The sequence below is a fragment of the Squalius cephalus genome (assembly GCF_949319135.1).
Source record: "Squalius cephalus genome assembly, chromosome: 13".
Lineage (NCBI taxonomy): Eukaryota > Metazoa > Chordata > Actinopteri > Cypriniformes > Leuciscidae > Squalius > Squalius cephalus.
The window spans coordinates 28898572-28922896 of NC_137134.1; the positions used below are offsets into that span (position 1 = coordinate 28898572).

Genomic DNA, 24325 nt, shown 5'->3' on the forward strand with positions numbered 1-24325 from the left:
ATTTTATTTCCAGAAGACTGATCTCACATTACTGTTACATGATATAGTCTAAAGATCAAATTATTATTATTATAATTTTTTTTTTTTTTTGGCCTTGTATTATTTAAATAAATTATTTAAAACTCAACAGCAGTCTTCGTATATTCTTCAAGGTAATAAACTCCAGACTGGGGTTAGGAATAAGCAATGTATAGACTAGTCTTACCCTGGAAATCCACAAGTTGAGTTTGCTCAGTGTCTTTATCGTCGAGTAATGATGCTCATTAAATATGTCCTTGTATCCAAGCTGCACCAATCACATCGGATTATCTGATATAGGCGGGCCAGAGGCGAGCTAAACAGAAGATGACAGCGCTGTGATGTCGAAGTCATTAGTAAACATTGCAAAATGGCTATGGATGAACACCAGTTGTTTGAAACGGCTTTGGCCGCTACAATGAACGAGTTAGACTTGGCTTTTTATCTAAAAAAAGGGGTCAGAGAAACAGAAGACGGCGCTCGAATCGTTCCTTTGCCAGAAGGGCGTTTTTTCTGTTTTGCCGACCGGATACAGCAAGAGTCTAATCTACCAGTTAGCTCCGCTGGTAGCTAAGCGTATGGGGCTTGTTGTGATTGGTCGTAGTGTTATCCAATTGTGTGCAGTGAGATTTTCAAATGCATGCTTGTTGCCGCCCCTCGAGCTGGCCGATTTTCATAAGTCGATGCCAGACCATTAATCTTTCAGATTTAGGCCTGGATTTCCAGGCTAGGCTAGTCTATTATCGCCATACAATTATATTTATACTAAAGACATATTTTACAAATGGAACATGGCAGAAATCCATATGCATATCAAGGAATGATGTCCACTACGTCATCGTTCCATAAGGATTTCAGTTTACTTCCACTTTCGCTTTCGGCCATTAAAGCAGAACACCAAAACTTAAGAGTCAGAAGCTTCATTCATTTTCTGAGGAGAAAAGTGGTGAAAATTAAGCTTTTCTTTAACTTTTGTTTTTTTTTTGTTTTTACTCGACCATAGTAAGACCTTTATTGTTGTTAACGTCGATGTCTGTGACCTATAGGCCGCATCTTTTGCACTAGTGATTGCTTGATTAGGCTTAGGCCTATTGCAGACTGAGAAAAATATTTAGAGAAAAGAGAACGTAACTGCCACAGAAATCACAACAAACTGAATTATTCAGGACTGAATATAGGCTTATTGCTAAATAACAATTTAACAGTGATAATAATGTAGCTATCATTAGCCTAAAGTTTAGCTAAAACTTCAGCCGGTAGGGTTGGGAAATAGCCAATTGGCAAATAAATCTGAATTTTTGGGCTAAATGGCGATGTATGGTATAATCTGAGTATTTAATTATTATTTTTCTATTTGAATAAAAAAACCCTGTATTTTTTTTTTTTTTTTTTATATATTTAATATCCTGATCAATATTGTCCTACAAACAATGTTCATATTGAAGGTTATAAAAACAAACATAGTGTAACCTTGCTGTCTATCTGCAGTCTATCCAAAAAAGGGGTCAAATCACATTACATTCTAACATTGCAACATTACAATCTAAAAACAAAATAATGCTTTTTAAAGAAGTAATTTACTAAACTTAAAAAAAAAACTAATATCATAAAAGTACACATGTAGGTTTGAAATTCTCTAGAACATTTATGTTCACCAACAACAACAAATATTCAACAACAAATGTTTTAGCTAAATATATTTATAATTTAGTGCTAATGTATATTTTAGTCAGAATAATTGCGCTCATTCTATTGCGCTCCGTCTGTTCGGCGCGCATGCACGCGGCGGCACTCGTTCACGGAAGTTTAGCTTGCAGAAAGCTCGCCCACTCATGACAGCAAACTGGAAATATTGACTTTCTAACATTTATAGTGCTGCTTGCAGCTTTAATTTGTTGCTGTTGTTGCTATTTTCGGGATTCTGATTGGCTAACGTGGGCTTGAGCCTCTCCATACACTGCCACCTACAGGTTTGGCATGCTCTTGACGGCATATATACATGGGTTTGTGTAAACTAACACTTTATGAAAACTGACAGGTGTGCACAATGTTATTTTTGTAAACGGAGAGGGTGAAATGTCCGTTTATGGAAATAGCCAGCCACGTGTAAACATAGCCTGAGTTATCAGAGAAAGTTGATGAGCTGCATCATGTTACCAATAAAGCCTGATTGCATTGTTTCGGTTTTGTCCACTCAAAACTAATCCTGTAACCCCGAATTTGTTCAGCTACCTTCATGGTACAGGCCCAGGCCCGTAGTTGATGTGACATGATGTGACTCTGTAAAGAAAACACTAATTTTATTTTTTTTTTTTTTTTTTTTTTTGTAGTTTACACAGAGATGATAACGCTATCAAAACTTGTACTCTAAATCTCTTTTTTTCAAAATCTTGCATTTTCAGTTCCCTAAAATCTGCCCAAAATGGTGTATTCTTGTTGTAAGAAAATATATTTTAAACTAGTATAGGCAAAACTGGTCCACATTGGTTTTTCCAGATCCTGAACAATATAAAAATGTTCAAGTGTTAGTTTGTCTCTCATGCGGGGATGTTTTTCTTTTCTTAAATTGAACTCCAGTTTCGTCTTGCACGTGAATGTGTCATTCTTCTGATCACAAAAGAAGATATTTTGATGAATGTCAGAAGTTTGGATAACCATATGTTGATGTTTCTTGTTTTTTTATGTAAGATTGTCTGCCCTTCAGCTTCGACTTACTTTTATTGGGTAGATTGAATAAAATATTAGAATAGATATAGTTATATATTTGTGGATCATGATGTCTATTTTAATCATGAAGTGTTTTGTCATGTCAGAGTTAAAATTTGCCAAATATAAATCAATAAGAACTGGGCATAGATGATTTTGTTTCATTACCACTACTTTTCTAGTGTTTTAATAAGCTGTTAAAAAGATTTAAATGATCTGTGCATATGAAGAGGTTTTATTTTATGATTAAAAAAAAAAAAAGCCTTTCCATGAGCAGAATTAGACATGTATTTTTTCCTTACCTTTGCATCAGCCCATATGAACACTATTTTCTTTCTGAAACAAGCATGATATTTATATGTTCATGTGATAAATGACATTAAAAACGGATTCTTTGAATGTTGAATTCCTAGTTAGAACACTAGATGGCGCTCTAATACAGAATGCATGTTAAACACTGTGTATTAATGAAATATCAGGAAAATTATAACAAGGGCACACTGTTTGGGATGCTGTTCTTGAAATAAACAATCCCAGTAATAAATAGTAATTTAACAGTAATTTTGCTTTATGGTTTAGCTTATGATTTTCTTTCCTTTTTTTTCCAGTGATGAACATTATTTATAACCCTATAATATGAGCAATATTATGATCAACAAGTTAAGACAATGTTACAGATTACTTTAACTTATCAAAATAAGTTAAGCAATTTTCAACTTTTTAAAAAAAAAGGTTATACAAGACTCAACTCGATTATTTTAAGTCAAATTAAAACAGTTCAAGTTGAAATTACTTAAAAAGCCAAATTGATTGTACTTAAAAAAAATAGGCAACACATTGTTTTACAGTAAGGAATATGGAGGAATAGAAGGGAAGAGATAATAGTTTCGAGGCTTAGGTTTAGACACAATGGATTAAATCAAACTGTTCAAAATAGGGGAAGGTAACAAAGGAAATGTGATTTCTGTGGACTGAAGGAAACAGCTAACATGTTATGATATATTGTCAGAAATATGAAAAAGAAGATATTTGATCCAAAACTTAAGGAAAGCTTAAAAGATTTTCCACGAAAGGAGTCAAAAGATAGGTGTTATAATTTATTGTTTCAATACCTTAGAGAAAGTAATTTATTTAAAAAAAAAAAAAAAAAAAAAAAAAAGTAGGCCTAGGCTACTGTATATAGTTGACATTCTGATCCACTCTCCACACCAATTGGTGGCGGGAAATCTCGTTTGCCAAGCTCCAATAAACCATAGAAGAAGAAGTGGAAATATGACTCTTGTCCTAGTGGTCAAACGTTGTATTCATTTCACTTCCGATGGTGTGTGTCTGCTTTCGTAGGATGTTTGGGTTTACAATCATGTTTACAACACAGAAGCATTGGGTGGAGATACATTTGAAACGGGATGTTATTTTCATTAAAGGAAACAGCATTGCAGACCAACATAAAGAAATAATGTAACGTGAGAACCTCGACTCATTTGATACTTTTTATTTCATTTAAATAAATTTTGTGTGACCGCCATAGACTAAAACATTTGTGCGTGACGTCATAAACTTCGCTCGAGTTGTTGAAGTCAACTTATCAGCGTGTAAACTTTACCAAAAAAGTTACTTTAAGTCCTGTGTTTTAGACGTGAATGATTCCCCATTCTGTGTTGCCGAGGAGAGTTAGCATTAGTACTAAAATCTTCCAGAACACCGCACTAACCACATTAAAATCATTTAGTCTTTATCGTTTGTTTACACTCCTTCCCTCCATCACTCGTGTTGTGTTCCCTGACCCTCAGGTGGAGGTTACAGAGCTGGAACTGGAGGAGGAGTGGATATCTTGAGCCTCATATTTCCTCATATCATTGTGCCTGGACATTATCACTATCAGGGGAACGTAAGGTGAGATTTTAAATCTGATTATGATCTTGATTAATCAATGGACATGATCCCTGTTGTGCTTTTGAAAAACAATCAAGTTTGTTAGTAGCATTTAGTTTCACTTCAAAACTGATGAAAACATTAACAACCATCAAACACAAATAAAATTGTAAGTCAGACAGTGCATGTATTCTTAAAATGAGCCAGACACTGACAGAAAACAGGATATAACCTTTTATATATAAAAAAAAGGTTGAAAACTCTTGAAACTGCACTCTTAGAAAAAAAGGTATAGGCTGACACTTGAGCAGTACTTTGTCGACCATTTAGGTACTAAAATGCACCCTAAACTGGACGTAAAAAGTATGGGGAAGCTTGTTGACGCTTTGGCCGCTCTGACGTAGCAGCATTCTATGTATCGAACATAGAATGCTGCTACGTCAGAGCGGCCAAAGCGTCAACAAGCTTCCATACTTTTTAACAAGCGTCCTTGACAGGGCGGCGATGTGTTGTGTACGTACAGTTAAGGGTGCATTTTAGTACCTAAATGGTACGAGAAGTGTCACGCCATGTTAAAAACAAGCTATACATTGACACTAGAAACCTTTTATAATGACTGCATTTTTATAACCGTTTTGGTCACATTTGGTCGGGAAAAAAAGAATAATTAGCTATGATTTTTATTATTATTATTATTATTATTAATAGTGAGTGCACGCGCGCGGTCGGGGCTCTCTCTCTCTGCTCGTTATTATATATGCCATGTTAAACTGGCAGGACTTAAAAACACATGCAAATGATAAACCTTCACTCTAAGATGGTTAAACTGTGCAATTAATCCGATAATGATAGGAAACCCAGCAACGGCGATGATCAGCTTGTCCTCCATTTTCTCGGAACTAATGTTTTGGTAGGAACGAAAGTTTACATCGTATGTTTCTCCGGAATCAGCCAGCACGAAGGACTGAATGATTTCGATTGGTTGCTGTAGCATAAAGTTGGGCTACTTTCAACTTCTGTTTGACGCTCTGGTTGCTCAAAACGCGACGCCGATGGATTTGACGGACCTTTTTTTTTTTTTTACATTTTTTTTTATTTATTTATTTATTGAACACCAAGAACGTAACAGAAACAGAATGTAAATCTACAATGGCACTGACAAATACAGATAAATGAGTATTACGCACAAGGCACATGTCAGCCAAATAAATGGATAATGACAAATTACATTTTCCTACATAAATGTGAGGAAAAAAAACAAGAAGGGGGTCTCTTTTTTGGATTTGATGCACCTTGCAGCTGAGAGAAGCCAGCTTCCATTTAAAATGAATGACTTCCGGTAACTTTGGAAGCTCATGTTGGCGGCGGTGTGTTTGTACAGTAATGGTTAAATAAGGTACAGAGCTGTACCTTCTGAAAAGCTATTACACATGACAGCTGTTGTACCTTTATTTCTGAGAGTAGCACTGCTTATCTGCAGGATCATGCACACAAAGTAAATAATATAAAAAAAATTCATAGTTTGATTTTGGACCTTTTTTGTCAAACATCAGCACGAGTGAGTTTAGAATTTTGTAGTGAAGTGGCTTCCCTGTAGAGAAGTCATTAACTGTTTCATGTGTGCATAAATGAAACAATCCTTGCAACAACTTGCTGTTAACTCAGACTGACACCTCAGACACACTCGCACCGACACCTGTTGACACCTCAGACACACAGACGCTTTATTGACATCTCAGACACAGACGCTTTATTGACACCTCAGACACACAGACGCTTTATTTACACCTCAGACACACAGATGCCTAATTGACACCTCAGACACACAGACGCTTTATTGACACCTCAGACACACAGACGCTTTATTGAAACCTCAGACTTATGCTGACAAACTGACTGAAATGCAAACTTCCAGCAGCAGAAACATTCCCACGCACGAGGTGTTTGTCTACCCAACAGATCAAACCACATTGATATAAATGAACGAGACCACAGCAGAGCTCTTCGTCACCTTTCCATCACTAGTTTACATCTATGTTTTGCAAACATAAAAATGCTGCAATGGGCCACATGATTTACATAATAAGCTTAAAGTCCCTGTATTGCAGGTAATTTTGTTGAAGTTTTTAGGAGAACATTTAATTAATCTGGTTTTGATTATCATACCTTAAACCCTTTAGGATGATCCTGTATGTCTGCTGTGATTCCTGATGAAACATGTTGATTCTCACAATCCTAAAACTGAACATAGACTCAGAGTCTGACGTTCAGGAGATTCACAGTGAAATGATCACAATCTGGGTCTTGTACTCAGAACAACATTAAAGTTAGATCATCTTTTAAATTTTATTGGTGCATATTCCACATGATCCTCCTCTTCAACTTTCTGTAAAAAAATTAATAACACAAGATATAGTAATAATGTATTGTAATGTGATATAGTTTTTGAAAGTAACAAGTCTTTTATAAACATCTGATGGTGCTGTCGTGTTTGAGATTTACTGCATGTGAAAGATCATTATACTTTGAAATGTCATTACCACCATAAGAACATAAGAACAAAATCATAAATTATAGTTATATCGTAATTAGGACAAAATAATCAAAATTTTGTGATTAATAATGGCAAAAAAATATATATAGTATATCATAATATCAATATTTTAAGTCATATTTTGAACTTTCTACTGTGTGTATGTGAAATTTTTACTTTTTAATCTCAATTTTTATTTAGTATGTCATAATATTGTATTTTTCTATATATAATTATTATATATATAATTATGAGAAAGATATAATTATAAAATATAATAATTTACCAGAGCACGGTTTTTATTTCTTATCTGGTAGAAACAGGCTTTAATATTATACAGACAAAATCAAAAGCACACACTGATCTACATCTGAAATTATACAAATACTCAACAAATTAACAATAAATTGTCTCACCGATTTCTGTGTGTTTCTTTTGTTGAATGTCGTCTCAGCGTAAGTGATCTCTTCTTCACGAGTCTCAACTGTTTGAAATTATAGACGCATTTTAATACAACAAAACTCAATCTTAACCAGATCTGATTCTTCACAGCCTATTCAAAGTTAACATTAAAGTAACACTAAAAGTTTTTAAAAATGGCATTAACAAATTGAATTTGCCATTAGGTCTATAACTTTTTCCACACACAACAATTCTTAGAAGAGTGTTTATCATTACATTTAGAGAGACACATAAATCAAACTCAAATGGGATGTTTAACAAAGAAAAGTATTTTACATTATTTGTGTTTAATCAGCATTTTGGTTCAACAAGCACAACCAAAGTTATCATTCATATACAAAGATTTTAGAGCACCAGCCTCATCCTTACAGATTATATACATACAAATGTTTTCAAAAATATTTCTGTTTGTGCATTTCCAGTGTTGATTTGGTTTTTGATACAATAGGGCTGTCAGTTGGCTTAAATATTAAATATTTAGGAATAGACCATATTTTTAATATAATTATTTATTATTTAACTTGTTTAAAAAGAGAACAGAATACTTGCCATCTTGATCAGCTTTTCTGTGTTTCCAGCAGATCCAGAAGATCCAAAATCCAGCAACAATCATCAGAGATCCAGCAGAGATCAACACTATCAGAGACACTGAGACTGGAGGAGGAGGAGGAGGATAAGAAGGATGAGGAAGAGGAGACGGTCCGACTGGTGCTGTAATGATAAAGAAAGAAGTGAATGCATCAGTCTGATCTACAACAGAAGACAGAGATCAGGTCAGTAAACACACACATCTATCATCAGTGCTGTGGTACCTGCACATCTGTGACAGAGTGTGTTGATGTCCAGATGTGTGGTCTGGTTGCTGATGGGATTGTTCAGCACACAGCTGTAGGTGTTTTTATCCTGATATTCCACCTCCAGAGGTAGAGAGAGACTGATGCTGAGATCACACACACTGATGCTGGACAATACACTGATTCCTGCGTACCAGGAGAGAGTCGCATCACACACATTCAACACTGATGAACACACCAGTGAACAATTTGATGATGATGAAGAACAGTGTGAAGAGTTACTGATGATGACAGGAACAGGCAGACGAGCTGAGAAACATGAGAGAATAAGAGGAATAGAAACACAACAATCAGATTATTTTCAACGTTGTGAACTGGAGTGAATTAATTTAATACTTTTTGTGTTTAGTGTGTTGATGGTCACTGAATGTGTCTGTCATCTATAAAATGATGTAACATCTTAATATGTAAGTAGAATATGTGAACCGATTAATGATGTTTCTACTCACCATAGACAGAAACACTGAATGTTTTTGATGATTTTTTCGCTCCACTTATATCTAGTTGATAAACTCCAGCATGTTCAGTTCTGGTGTTTGTGATGGTCAGAGATCCAGTTTGATTGTCCAGCTTCAGTCTGTCTTTGAATCTTTCAGTAATATTATATATAGAGAAAGATAGCTTGTTTTTTTTAATTTTAGCTATGAAAGACTTTTCAGCTCCATATTTCCACCGTATGTGATCATCTTCATGTATTTCAGTATCATCAGTGTTTAGAGTAACAGATTCTCCCTCCATCACTGACACTGATTCTCCAAACACACCTGGAGAACAAACAGATTTACACAGATTACGGCCACTGATGGTTTAAAAAGCCTGAAATCAGCAAAAGTTTACATGTAAAGTTGAGAATATCCAAAATAAGCTCATATCAAAATGTTAAATATTAACTATCAAATTATTAACCTTATTGGTGCAGCACATCCTTTTAATTTGTTTTAAAGTGTAGAGAACAATCAGTGTTTAAAGTTTCAAAATTCATTACAATAAATACATGATAATTAGTGCAGATTATGAGTACAGTTTTAATTGTGCTGGATATTTTAATATGTATTTTAAATAAATGAGAGATTTAGAGCACTGGATAGTCGGCACTGTAAGTTTGCTGCACATTTTGACTAGTGAATTTCCATGACATTTGTAGATTAATAGCCACATAAATATTTTTCTAAGGACAAAAAAATGGGCTGATATTTGAAAGCTCAATGGATAGTTCACACTTTCTGAACATTTACATTCACTGTAGAGATTTCCATTATATCCATTACCATTTCAGACCTGAAAATGTCACAGTAAACCTAATCCTAATCCCAAAAGACACTGCATTCAAAGTTAGTAGATCTTGTATTATGTTCATACAATTTTCATAATTCTTTTGGTACATAAAAGCAGATGAAAATAATCATTTTAATTTACACTGAAACGGAAAACAAAAAGAAGCCGTAAAAATGCTTTTCTAACTTACCAGTCAGACTCCAACAGCAAAAAAAGAGCAAAACTAACACGTGAAACATTTTCTTCAGTGGTTCAGTGTGTGATCTAACAGCAGAACTGTTCAAGTGTTGTGTGAATCCTCCTATGCAGCGTTTCGCCCTCCTAGTTCACACACTGCATTTGCATATGACATAAGGTTATAGTTCTTTTGGCCCTTAAGATTTTAACTGTTCTTGATGGATAAAAAAACTTTATTCTTATCAAAAGGTTAAGGGTTCATATTAGAAGTAACACCGCCTCAGTGACAGCTTTTCTTCTGAGAGCGTAGTTACCTGACTGTTTCAAAAGGCTACAAGTAGAAGAATATTGTGTGAATTCCCGTTTGCAGCTTGTTCAGAACTCAGCTGCCAGACTTATAACGGATACTAAGAAGAGAGAGCATATTACTCCCGTGTTAATTAAACTACATTGGTTACCCATACGATACAGAATTCAATACAAAGCGGTGTTGTATGTTTTTTAAGTGTCTGCATGGCCCAGCACCTGAGTATGTTACTGATTTAATCAGTCGCTGTCAATCCAGTAGATCTCTGCCATCAAATGATCAATTGCTCCTTGTGGTTCCGCGATCCTGTTTAAAATGTAAAGGCGATCGGGCGTTCTCATGCGCAGCTCCAAGGCTCTGGAATGATCTTCTTCTGACCGTAAAATCTTCTCCTTCTTTGGGTGATTTTCAGAGTGTGTATAAAACGTATTTGTTTTCTTTAACATTTGAATATGCTTTGTAAGCTGTGTATGTCATATGTTTGCATTGTTTTTATGATTTTGTATTTATTTTTCTCTTTTATATTTTCTGTACAGCACTTTGGTTCCACTTGTGGTGTTGAAAGTGCTCTATAAATAAAGTTAAGTTGAGATGAGTTGAATTGTGGACAACCTACATTTCTAGGTGAAATGGAGCATTACTTGAGTGCTCAAAACCAAAGTACAAGTTAAAAGCGTGTATGATCTCACAGTACTGGCTTTACTGGGGTTTATCTTCTGAGTCAAACTGAAACCGGTTATTTTTCTAAATGCGGTTTGATCCGTTGGGTGGACAAACATGTGTCTGTGACTCTGGGCATTCAGTGCATGAGTGTTTAGTTTGTAGGTGAAGAGTTTCTTCCTGTGCTTCTACTATCTGCTTTTTTGGCACTTTAATCTACTGGGGAAAAAACATGAGAAATGAAGGGAAAACAATAGCATATTTATTAGTCACAGTTTAGATCAGGGTCAAATTTTCATTAACTGCATACCATCGTCAATTACTTACGCATGAAATATGCTCATATTATTATAAACACCAGAGATGTGACTGTGAGAACAGCAGTAACTATAGCGCACCCTATCGTGTAAAGTTAAGATATTCTTAGAGAGATGTGATTTTCTGCTTTGGACACTAGAGAGCGATGATTTGCTGAATTTGACATTGTTCTCCTTACAGAAGAGTACAGAGAACAGTGAAGAGTGGATCAATATTTAATAAAGGTAGTAAATTTCCATGCATGTTAAGCTAAAAATAAAATATAATTTGAGTTTCTGAATGCTCTATATTTTGACTTGGCCTACTATTTGTGAACCACTAAATTAAACAAGAGCAAAGCAACAAAATGTCTTATGTATACAACTTATGAGAGTGCATGCAAAAACAACAACAAAAAAACAAAAAGATGAAATCAAACAATGTTGCAATGTTGTGAACTTTGCTCTTTTCTTTTTTTCTCCCCATATACATATGTACTACATATCCCACAATTCCAAGTAAACGACATTACTAAATTGAGTACACTACATTACCCATACACCCCCTGGTTAAGGTCTATAAGTAGGCCTCACTTCTATCCTTTGTTTCTTATACATTGGTGAGGTGTGGGTGTTTGAATGGAGATCCAACCCTGTCATTTGAGTCCTTTCCTTAGGATGTATTAAGTACGTTTGTTTTGCCAATTGTATAGTTTGAATTTGTTTATTAGGGGCCAAGCACCAAAGGTGCGTAGGCACCTATTGTATCTGTTCCCGTTCTTATTAGGGGCCAAGCACCGAAGGTGGTTCTTCTTCTTCTTCTTCTTCTTCTTCTTCTTCTTCTTCTTCTTCTTCTTCTGCTCTGGGAGTCTATGTCAGCCATTAGAACCGATTGCGGGAAAGTTGTTTTGGTTTGACATTCTGATAGAGGACAGTCCCAACATTAACTACACCAATTTTGGTGTGTCTAAGTCATTCCCTAGCGCCACCACCTGTCCAAAGTTTCACTCATATTTACACTAACAACTTTTGAAGCGTATGGCCAATCAACAAAATTATTTTTTCCTCTGATTCCTGAGCTCATGAAAATTCGATTGCACCCTATAACGTAATTTCCGTCATTAAAATATGGCCGCCATTTTGAATTCTTTAAAAAAAAACTACTTTTTCGAACTCGTCCTAGACGGTTTGTCCGATTTGCACAAAAATTGAACCAGATCATCTTCAGGCAGTGGTGACAAAAAGTTATGGAATTCAGATTGATTCGTCAAACTGTTTACGATAAACCCTCGAACAAATTTTACGTAGCGCTTGCAAAAACAGTCGTAAGGCTGTATCTCCGCAATGCTTTATTGAATTCAGACCAAACTTGGTACATTTCATCACAAGCATGACCTGAGGCTACTTGTTGCGTTTCAGCGCAGTGCCATCTACTGGTCCAGAGATATGAAAAAGGGCTATTTTTGCTTATAACTTTTGAACAGTTTGTCCAAAAATCATAAAATAAGTTAGATTCAGGGCAACACGCCAAGTCGACTGATATCAAATTTTACCATATCGGCCATTTTGGCTGTCGGCCATTTTGAATTTTATGCTAAAATGCTGTATTTTAATTGGATTTAATGGATTGTTACGAAACTTGGTCTGGGTCATCAGCACGATGCCCTGAAGGAGCCTGAGAAGTTTCAAACAGCGCCACCTAGTGGTTATTTTTTTTTCAAACGCTTATAACTTTGGGTGTGGTCGACTTATTTTCACGAGACTGATCTAATTAGACTCCTGAATCCTTGCCGAGTCCTACGATACCAAACATGCTAGTTTTTGCCTTACGGTTTGTGTAAACCGTATTTTGTGCTTAAAAAACATTTGGCTACATTTTCGAAACCGCTAGTCCGATCGAGACAAAACCACCGTCAGAAGTTTGGAAACATAGGTCGATAGCCATATGTTATTGCCCAAATGCCAAAATATTGATTGTAAGGGGTAGTAAAATCCAATCAAAGTCATGTGTCAGTAATTTTTTACGCGTTTTTTTCATATAAATGTCTATAACTGAGATATTTTCACAGAAATTGACACACATATGTATGGGCTCACTCTGAGGACACATAAAAAAAATAGTTTGACTGAGCCTTTTGGTGGCGCTATAATAGAACAAAACATGAAATTCCCATTGACTTTAATACAGTTTTGTGAAATAAAATGCTATACTAAACAAATGCATTGGTGTAATATTATGTGCCATCAGCACCATTCCCTGAAGGTACCTAAAATATTTTGAGATAGTGCCACCTAGTGGTCAAAAGTTATAACAACATTTCCAAAAATGCTAATAACTTTTGAATATATCTACCTATTTAAATGCCACTGGTCTTAATAGATTCCTTGGGTCAAGCCAAGAATACAGATACCAAGTTTTCTTTATTTGGCCAAACATCCTGTCCGCCATCTTGATTTTAAGTCAAAACCTACTTTTTCGAACTCCTCCTACACCGTTTGTCTGATTTTCACCAAAATGGAATCGTATCTCCAGACCGTGACGACTAAAAGTAATGGATTTCGTGTCGATAGACAAAACCGTTTTTGTTTAGCGCAGCAGCAAAGTTGAGGCATGATGGCAAAAGCACTATTCAGGCTTTATCTCTGCAATGCCTTGACATATTGACACCAAACTTTGTATGTGTTCATTGTCACTTCACTCTGACCACATCACATCAGTTTTGTAACTACGCCACCTATTGGTCGAAAGTGATAATCCATTAAATCATATTTTTATTTACTGTTTCTATGATTTTTCAGGCATTTTGGCTAAAATCCTCTTTAAATGTCTTTAATTGCTCATTCTTGCAGTTGGTCTGACACTTTCAGACATGTTGGCATGTCTTGTCATCTGATTGTGCTTGGCCCCCGATATTTGCTGCTTGCAGCTATATTTTGAATTGTTTGCATTGAAACAATGCAATATATATAATATATTATTTATATATAACAATATACATATAACAATATACATATATATAGAACAATACATAACTATATATAACTATATATATATATATATATATATATATATATATATATATATATATATATATATATATATATATATATATAATACAGTGAGGAAAATAAGTATTTGAACACCCTGCTATTTTGCCATTTCTCCAACTTAGAAATCATGGAGGGGTCTGAAATTGTCATTGTAGGTGCATGTCCACAGTGAGAGACATAATCTAAAAAAAATATCCAGAAATCACAATGTATGATTTTTTTTACTATTTATTTGTATGATACAGCTGCAAATAAGTATTTGAACACCTGAGAAAATCAATGTTAATATTTGGTACAGTAGCCTTTGTTTGCAATTACAGAGGTCAAATGTTCCCTGTAATTTTTCACCAGGTTTGCACACACTGCAGGAGGGATTTTGGCCCACTCCTCCACACAGATCTTCTCTAGATCAATTATATGAGTTTGATTTTTCCTTTATTGTATCGTTTGTAGTGACTTAAAACCATCTTGTACATCCAATTCATCCTGTCCACCTGTTAACATCTGTCCATTTACAACGTGTGAATCTGCTCCATGTGAATCCATGAACTTCATGCCATGTGAATTATCCAAGATTTAATCATCCTGATCTTAAAATAAATGAGAGCAAAGGACTGGTATTTGTCCCGTGTTTTAATCACACGCCATCAAGTTTCTACAACTGTGATGAACTTTGGATATATTTAAAGGGGTCATATAATGGTACATGCACTTTTACAAGTTGATTGTACTGAAATGTCTGTTGGCAGTGCCTGTACACAACCATCCTATCATGATAAAAATCCATCCAGTGGTTTTGTTTTAATCTCCTTATATGTTTGAGCCTCTCTGAAATCAAGCCGTTCGATATTGTGACGTCATAATATCCAACGCCCCTCCCGCGGTGCTGAGTGACAGCCGTGTTTCAACACAAGACCCGCCCTGAGCGAGCTGTGACAGCTGTCATCATAGTAGTCCGCCATTGTTGATATGCTGGAGGAGAATGGCTACGCGATTGTGGTGTTCTGTTCTTAGATGTAATAAGGAACACAGCAGTCATTTGGATGTTCCTAAATCCGAGCCGTTGAAGATGCAGTGGCTGAGTTTTGTTTTTGAAGCGATATGCCCAAAGGATTGACGCGGGGATTCCCTCACGGGGATTCCCCACGATCCTCCATGCTTTCATGTTTGCGCGAATCATTTCACACCAGACAGCTTTACAAACGAGAAAAAACGGATCGGTACCAACGTGTTACTGCTGAACCTCCAGAAGATGTGAGTGTAATGTTTTATTAACCTTTATATTAGTATTTATATTAATCTTTGCGAAATTTGCAAACCTTGCTGCAGGCTTCACGATGAATGCATCTAAGGTTTACACTCCGGGTACATTATGGCATGTTTTCTATGTACGACGTTCTCAATATAATTCATAATCCCACGTTTATAATGAACAACGCGTGGTTATTGTGTTAGAAACGGTGTACGCACAGAACAGAGGGGCGGGGTGAGCAAAGCTCATTATCATTTAAAGACACATGCACTGAAACGGCGTGCTGAAAACACAGCTGTTTTTGACCAGGTAAAATGAGTGTTTTCTTACAATACTAATGAGAATTTTTAATTAAAGTATATTACAAACTTTTAATTTAGACCCTAAAGAATCATATTAGATTGTACAAAAATGGCATTATATGACCCCTTTAACATCTATCCAACAGGCACAAAATAAAAAAAAATTAAAAAAAATCCTGCCAGAGAATAATTTTGACAAATATCCTGATTAAAACGTCAATATCATAATAATAATAATAATAATAATAATAATAATTTTAAAAGAGCGATAGTGACATCAGGTGGTCAGACTTGTTTTCTCCGCCATGTCTAACAAATCACCACAGAGCAGAAAAAGCATGTGACCAAATAAAGCTTCAGAAGTCTGTGACACAGGAGTGAAATCAATACAGTTCTATCTAATCTCATCTAAATGAATGAGACCACAACTCATGTCAAGTGTAGCCTGGTCAATTGAGTCACATATTGATCAATAATATAACATTTAAAAGAATGTGATCATAATTAGTAATTGACTGAGTAGTTGAAAAAATAATTTGGTTGTTGTTGTTTATTTATTTATTTAGTTATTTATTAATTTATTTTTATGCTAAGGAAGTATAGGGTTAAATCATTTATAAATAATGCCTCCGTCCTCGATAATCGTTTGCTTTTTATGCATTAGGTGTGGTGGCGAAGCGCCAATTTTTTTTTTAAAACCAGCTGTTCCAAATCTTCAAACGTCATCAATCACGTGGTTTTGTCATTTCGATACAAGCATCAGTACGGTGTGTGATACAATAGTGCTTTGAAAACTGTGTCGGAGACGAATGACAAGAGTCTTAAGGCACAAGTCTTTCTGACCACAACAAAGTGGAAATCTACCATAAGGCTCAATTTATACTTCTGCGTCAAGGCTGTTGACCCTCTACAGTTCTCATCCAGCCAAAACATCAGTGTAGATGATTGCTTCATCTACGTGCTCCAGAGGCTCTATGCACATCTTTATAACCCTGGTGCAACTGTAAGAATGATGTTTCTTGATTTCTCAAATGCATTCAATAGCATTCAGCCAGAACTGCTGGTCAGAAGATGAGGAGGATACAGGAGGAGCTGGAGCTTGTTTTCTGGGTGACTGACTATTTTAGTGCCAGACCACAGTATGTGTTTCAGAGACTGTTTTGTGAGGCACAGGTGTCCCACAGGGAACCGTTCTATTACCTTTCCTGTCTTTACACATCTGACTTCTAATGTAACTCTGACACCTGTTTTCTTCAGAAATACTCGGAGGAAACTGTCATGGGCTGCATTAGTGAAGGTTGTGAGGGGGAATACAGGAGAACAATCACTTTGTCGGCTGGTGTAACAATAACCAACTTAACATCTAAAAATTAAAGAAATGGTCATTGACTTTAGAAGGACGAGGCCCAAACCAGATCCATTATCGATTCAGGGAACAGATGTGGATCTTGTCTCCAACTATTAGTACCTTGGTGGACAGCTGGATATCACACTGGACTGGTCCAGCCACATGGAGGCAGTATATAAAAAAAGTCAAAGCAGGCTGTATTTTTAAATAAGGCTGCAATCTTTCAACATCTGCCAACCTCTGTGGTGCACCTTCTATAAGACTGATGTGGCTGGTGCTTTCTTCTTTGGTGTGGTGTGGTGTGGTCGGGGGAGGGCGCACACACATCTGACAGGAAAATACTAAATAAACTGATTACAAATGCAACCTCCCTCATTGGCATCTCACAGGACTGTGTTGAGCAAGTGACGGAGGTGAGGATGTTGAGAAAAATTAAACATTATCATGAACAATGATAGACACCCACTACATGCCCTGTCGTGTTTCGGCAGAGCTCATTTAGTGGCAGAGTGATGCCACCAAAATGCAAAACTGAACAGCATCGTAAGTCGCTCATGTCTGCTGCTATTAGACTCTTTAATGTGCAAAAACTGAATCTGATTTATATATATTTTAGGGCGCGTTAACGCATTTATAAATTAACGCAGACAATCTTTTTATCGCACGTTAACGCAGTTTTTTTTTATTGTTATTATTTTTTAAGTCCGTTGCTCACTGCCCTGAATACACATAGGCCTACAGTCAAACCATGGGTCACAGGAGGGGTGGGATGTTGGTCAGCCAGCAAATAACCCTCCCAAACCAGCAGTGGAGGGAGGCTTAGGCAGGTTCTCTCAGGTGAACAGAAAAGGAGACTCGCTCCGCGAGTGAACGGCAGGCGCTCGGCTGCAACCTTTTTAACTTGAATTAAAATTATACATAACTTTACCTGATAGGCCTGCGTTTAGTTTAGCTGGGATGCTCTGCCATGTGAATTCCCTGCAGTTGATGTCCTGATAACTATTTAGATTCTGGAAACTCACAAACAGCGAGGATCAGTATCTCTTCCAATGATTTGTGCCGCGCGTCATGTACAAAAAGTTCAAGACAATTCAACTTCGGCGGCAGGCGGGCGTGCACAACCGCGACAGTTTCTCGGGAACGCAGCCGCTTGTCGCTGCACCTTGTGCTCGACCACTTCACCTAACTCTAACAGGGAAACTTGCTACTGAACACAGACTGTTTCTGCTGCTCCCTGATAAAAGATACCTGTTGATACCTGTTCAAAAAAAAAAAAAGAAAAGAAAATTGGACTCTGATGGTAACTTGTTTTAACAAGCTAGATAATAGCTTTGGTTTAATATTTGATTTGATTACTTTAATGATTAAGATTGATTACATGATTGATTACATTAATGATTATTTGATTACATTTGATTACATTAAAGATTTACAAGAATAATGATACCTAAGAAGGGAATACTGCTGGTAAAAAGTACATTAGGCTATTTGTGACCCTGGATCACAAAACCAGTCAAAAGTCGCACGGGTAAGCTATGCTGCCCTACAAAGCAAAAAGGCTACGCAGAGTGCAGAACTGAGAAAAATGACTTTAAAGTTATTCTGTCATCCAGCCTAAGTAGTTATTGGATTATTGGACATATGCCTGTTTTGTTACTTTATATTAGCTTATTCTTTGTATATATCAATCCTCATATTTAATTTGATATTTTACCCCTATTTTGCAGTTACTGTATTCTTGCTTTGTAAATTTGCTTTGTATTACTTACCAAAAACGTGGCACAATACCAAGGAAAAAGGCAGAAACTACAGATTCTCCAAAAACTATTACCATTTTTCTCCAAAACGACACACATTTGAGATAAGATGTTTTGTCACATAACAAAGGATGCCTTGAATGTCATGAAAATGATAATAACTAATTTTTGACCAAAAATGCAGTTACTGCCTTTTTGCTTTGTAGGGCAGTATATTTGTGGCAATATAGCCAACAATACATTGTATGGGTCAAAATTATCTTTTTTTATGCCAAAAATCATTAGGATATTAAGTAAAGATTAAATATATTTTAAATATATTTAAAACATTTTTTGGAGTGAATGCAGCACAATCGCACATAATGGACAACTTTAAAGGCGATTTTCTTTCAATGTTTTGATTTTTTTGCACCCTCAGATTTCAGATTTTAAAATAGTTGTATCTCGGCCAAATATTGTCATATCCTAACAAATTATACATCAATGGAAAGATTATTTATTCATCTTCCAGGTTATGTATACATCTCAATTTCGAAAAATTGACCTATGTGACTGGTTTATGTATACATCTCAATTTCGAAAAATTGAGGTCATGTGACTGGTTTTGTGGTCCAAGATCACATTTGTTTACAGTTTTTGCAAACCACATGTAATTGCACTTTTGTGTATAGCAGTACATTTAAATTAACACTACTTTCGAATTCATTATTCAATTTTGCTCGTAACAATGCGATTAATCGCAAGAAAATCATGCGATTAATCACGATTAAAAATTGTAATCGTTGCGCAGCACTAATTTATTTATTTAAACTTATATGTTTTACCTATGTTCTTAGTATTATTAAAATAGGGGTTGTATACCTTTACTTAATTTTGTTTGTGTATGTGTTTTTGGTATTATCATTATAGGGTATAGCATGTTTAGTTCATATATTATAGAGTATAAACTGCTTCAGTGAAAGTTTTGTTTTAATGAATGTAGTTAGTTAGATAGATTGATGTTGTCTGTGTTGCTGCTATTGTAACACATCTAACTTCCTGAGAAGGATTAATAAAGTATCTATCATCATCATTGTCATCATAAATGTCAGCACACAACAAACAAAATCGTCAAATCTACATGCCGACATCCCAAAATATGAATATGATGATATGAAATGCATTTCCTCGTCCATGTCTTTCAGTGGCCGTGTCAGTTTCAGTCGTCAAAACTCAAAGTAGCCTAAACTCAAAAGAGCCGCGAAAATAGATGTACGCTCATATGTGACAATACATTGTTAGAACAGTAGCTGTTAGTCTAACTTGTAACGGTAGGTATCTGTCATTAACATAAGTACAAGCACAAGCCTAAGTCACTATGTGTAACATATATCAAAGATACAGCTATTCATTTAGCTGAAGCTATAAGTGAAAGCGACCAGCTGTATTTTTTAACTTACCCTGCAGTACACGTCCATAACGCTAAAATATAATATAATATTTTGGTTAGTTAATGAGATTAACTTTGAGGTAAGCCAAATTAATATTACAATCCATTATTCAGTTCCAACGAACTCTTAGATTATTAATTTATTCTAAGAAAAATGTATCTTTCATGGTCACTGAAAAATAATCATTCCTTAGTCTGTACAGCGCTTAGAGCGTGTAACAAGATCAAGATCATAAAAGTGACTTTGTATGCAAACAGAGGATCAGAAACCAAAGCATAATTGTGCACAAGTTTTATTAACTAAATCACAAACATAGCTAAACTAAACAAACAAACAAACAAACATAATTACATACATTCATCCATACATACATGCATAGGTAAAGTGGTGAGTGTTATGGAACCGGAAGCAGGAAATAGAAGATATATTTTAGTAGAATATATATGATTAACAGGATGTATCTCTCTTTCTCAGTAAGAACTGAGTGAGAGATACATTGACCGTTGGTGGGTTGTATAATAAAATATATACCATAGTATATACATAATAGTACACAAGATACAATCATTCAGAATTTCTGGGATGCATGTTCATTGATAGATCAGTTTGTCTCTGATTAATTGAATGCAGAAGAAGTGTCTATTCGGATCTCTGTGGCAGAGTTAGTTACTTGTTCACATTCCTAAGAGTCATAAAAACAATCCTATCTGATCGCGGCCATGGCAACCAGGCCCCTTTCGCCCTGCCTGGGGGGTTGGGACCATAGCCCTCAGATGGAAGTTTAAAGAGTTGTTTGTACATATGCCAAATAATTGTGTCTGATTTGTCTCATTCGCTACAGCTGGCAACCCGGATGCCGAAACACTGACTTCGTGATTGGTAGATAGGTGGAGGGTGGTGCATCAGGCCAAAACACAACATGACAACATCAACATCAACATCAGTTGAGGGCTGCAACTTCACTTTTACATGACAATATCCTGGCCGGACTACTGTTGTAAGTGATATAAGTATTTAAAATGAACATGATTTCTTAATGCCTTGTGACATATCAGGGCCATTTTATGATTAATTGAAATACATTTCTTACATACGGTTCCTTTAACTCTCTTTCTTCCAGCAAACACAAAAGGTGGTTGTAGTGAAGTTTACATTCAAGATGATAAGGGCTGGTTACAGGTGTGTATAGCAGTGTACCAGATGTGTCTGTTAGAACACGACAGAGAGGGAAGTTATCTATTTTAACTGATTTATTATCAGTTATGCAAATATCAGCATCAGAGGGAGGAGTCAGCCTGTACAATTAACAAGTAGAAGTTGGGGAACTGCAGTGGACTCTGGAGGGCTTAGGTGTTAGAGTCAGTGAGGCTTCCTTTGCAGCATCCAGAGGGAATGGTTCTCCTTAGCTTAGTTTGAGCCTGGAGCAAGCGCAGATCAACATACATGAGCAGGTGAAGCACATTAGCAAAGAAACCTGAGTTACAGTCAGTGAGTCCTGTCTTAATCAGAGAGTGGTTCATAAGGGGTTTGGTTCAAATATTTTGACGCATGCATAATTGTTTTGATCTCCTCAACCTGCTTTTCTACATTTCCTGCAGGTGCAGAAGATCCTGACAGCAGTTACAATCAACAGAAAACCACAATCACCACCAGCAGCAGCATCAGAGATCAACACTATCAGAGACACTGAGACTGGAGGAGAGTAAACAAGAGACAATCATTAATGTAAATGAATATGTCAGTCTTAACTACAACAGAAGACAGAGATCAGGTCAGTAAATACACACATATATCATCAGTGCTGTGGTACCTGCACATGTGTGACAGAGTGTGTTGATGTCCAGATGTGTGGTCTGGTTGCTGATGGGATTGTTCAGCACACAGCTGTAGGTGTTTTTATCCTGATATTCCACCTCCAGAGGTAGAGAGAGACTGATGCTGAGATCACACACACTGATAGAAATATACAGAAATTTACTAAAGTTGTCAAATATTCTGCACTGCATAAATTATAAATGAAGTCCTTACTAATAAATACTGTAACTACCAGCATTATGCCACAAATGCTGCTGTTTGAGCTTTAGTTGTACTGAATATTCAAGATTTTTTTAATGACGGGACAAATGATCTCTACTCACCATAGACAGAAACACTGAATATTTTTGATGTCAGTTTCAGTCCAGTTATATCTAGTCTATAGACTCCAGTATGTTCAGTTGTGGTGTTTGTGATGATCAGAGATCCAGTTTGATTGTCCAGCTTCAGTCTGTCTCTGAATCTCCCATCAGGAACATCATCATATGTGGAGAAGATTTGCTGTTTTTTCTTTATTTGAGCTATTTGAGACTTTACAGCTCCATATTTCCACAGTATGTTATTGCCTTCACATATTTCGGTATCATCAGTGTATTAAGTGACAGAATCTCCCTCCATCACTGACACTGAATCAGCAAACACACCTGATGAACAAACAGATTTTCACAGATTATTTTATCTTCGACCCAGAGCACAATGTAAGAAGCTACAAAGATGATTACATCATGAAAAGTTGTAATCACATTGATAATTAACATATGTGAAAAATGTAACTGAAATTAATGCAAAAAAATATATTAACGACTTACCAGTCAGACGCCACCAGCACAAACATAATAAAGCAACCACATGAAACATTTCCTGAAAAGTCTGATCTGATGAATCGATCTCCGAAAGCACTTGAGCTGGCGTGTGAATCCTCCAACGACAGAGTTTTACCCACATAGACTCTTTACAAATGATTTATAGTTAACTATAAATTCTTGCCTGGCTCTTATTAAGAGTTAATAGTCTAAAAAAAAAAAAAAAAAATTCCTATATTTAACACAGAACTTTTTTCAAAACTATGGTAAAAACTCAACATAAAGTTAATACTGTCATCCATCTCATTGTTCCTCTTGCAGCTCATCTTCTGCAACTGCAACGTCTGGCTGAATCAACCTGTGGTTTTCTTCACATGTGGTTTGACCTGAATGAACATTTTGTGTTGTAGGTGAAGTTTCTTTCTGTCTTTTTATGAACCTCAAAACAGCTTTACAGTCCAAAAAAATATTGTATGCATTAAAAAAAGTGTAATCTGAGTCCTGAGTATTATAAATAATACACAAACATGACACCTGATACCTGTAACCAGTTTGACAGAGAGAGACAATGTAAGTCTTCCGTGTTGTCTTTTAATTAAACATTGCATTCAAGTTGACATGAAATTAAAATTGACCCTATTCACATATATAGCAAAAAGTATTGCATAAATGTTGCATAAATGACTAGATTTGTGATGTTGATAACTGTGGGAAGGAACGCATCTTCATAGGGTCCATAATGTTTAAATTCAATAATAATAATAATTGTTCTCCTTGGTTGGATATTAAATGTTTTACTTTATCCTCTGGTTTTTATGCTCCTCAAATTTAAATATGCAGGTGTAACAAATTGGAGAGAGAAGTCTGTGACATTTCAACAATATTACCAGATGTACACACTGCAGACCTGCAGACACTGCAATGATCTTTACAAGAACTGCTTACCAGGTGTATAAATTATGAATGAAAATGTGATCACTGCTAGGTGTTTAATGACAAAATGCAATACGAATAGTTTAAGTGGCTGCATACATGTGTACTGTAAATAAGGTCATTTGGATATTAATGTCACAGTTTTCTTATGAATCCTCTAGGTTATGTTGGAAGAGGAAAACAAGGAGAGATGCCAGGCTTTTACTCGGAAAACACCTATCCAGGTTTTGCAGTGATTGGTGCCAGATGCTGGAGGGATAATTCATCCAATCTATCAGTTCCAGTCTAAAAGCCTAGTTAATCATCCACAGTTTGTGAATAGTTCAGGATTGTTGTCAATCATTCTGATTTAAGAACAACAAATAACAACTGTTTCAGCTGCTTTATTAAACAAAGACAATAATGTGTTTTCCTGAAGTACTGCAAATGTAAAACTGAACTTAAATGATAGAAAAATATGATTTTAGATAAAGG

The 24325-nt window shown here is 35.8% G+C and overlaps 2 protein-coding genes across 2 annotated transcripts in view; one reads left to right on the forward strand and one right to left on the reverse strand.

Annotated features, from left to right (window-relative positions):
* Window positions 1-24325, reverse strand: part of LOC307169886 (uncharacterized protein) — a 386038-nt gene that overhangs the window by 101574 nt on the left and 260139 nt on the right. The gene's annotated exons all lie outside the window — the stretch shown is intronic.
* The window catches only part of LOC307169815 (uncharacterized protein), a 122369-nt gene that overhangs the window by 25330 nt on the left and 72714 nt on the right, over window positions 1-24325 (forward strand). The gene's annotated exons all lie outside the window — the stretch shown is intronic.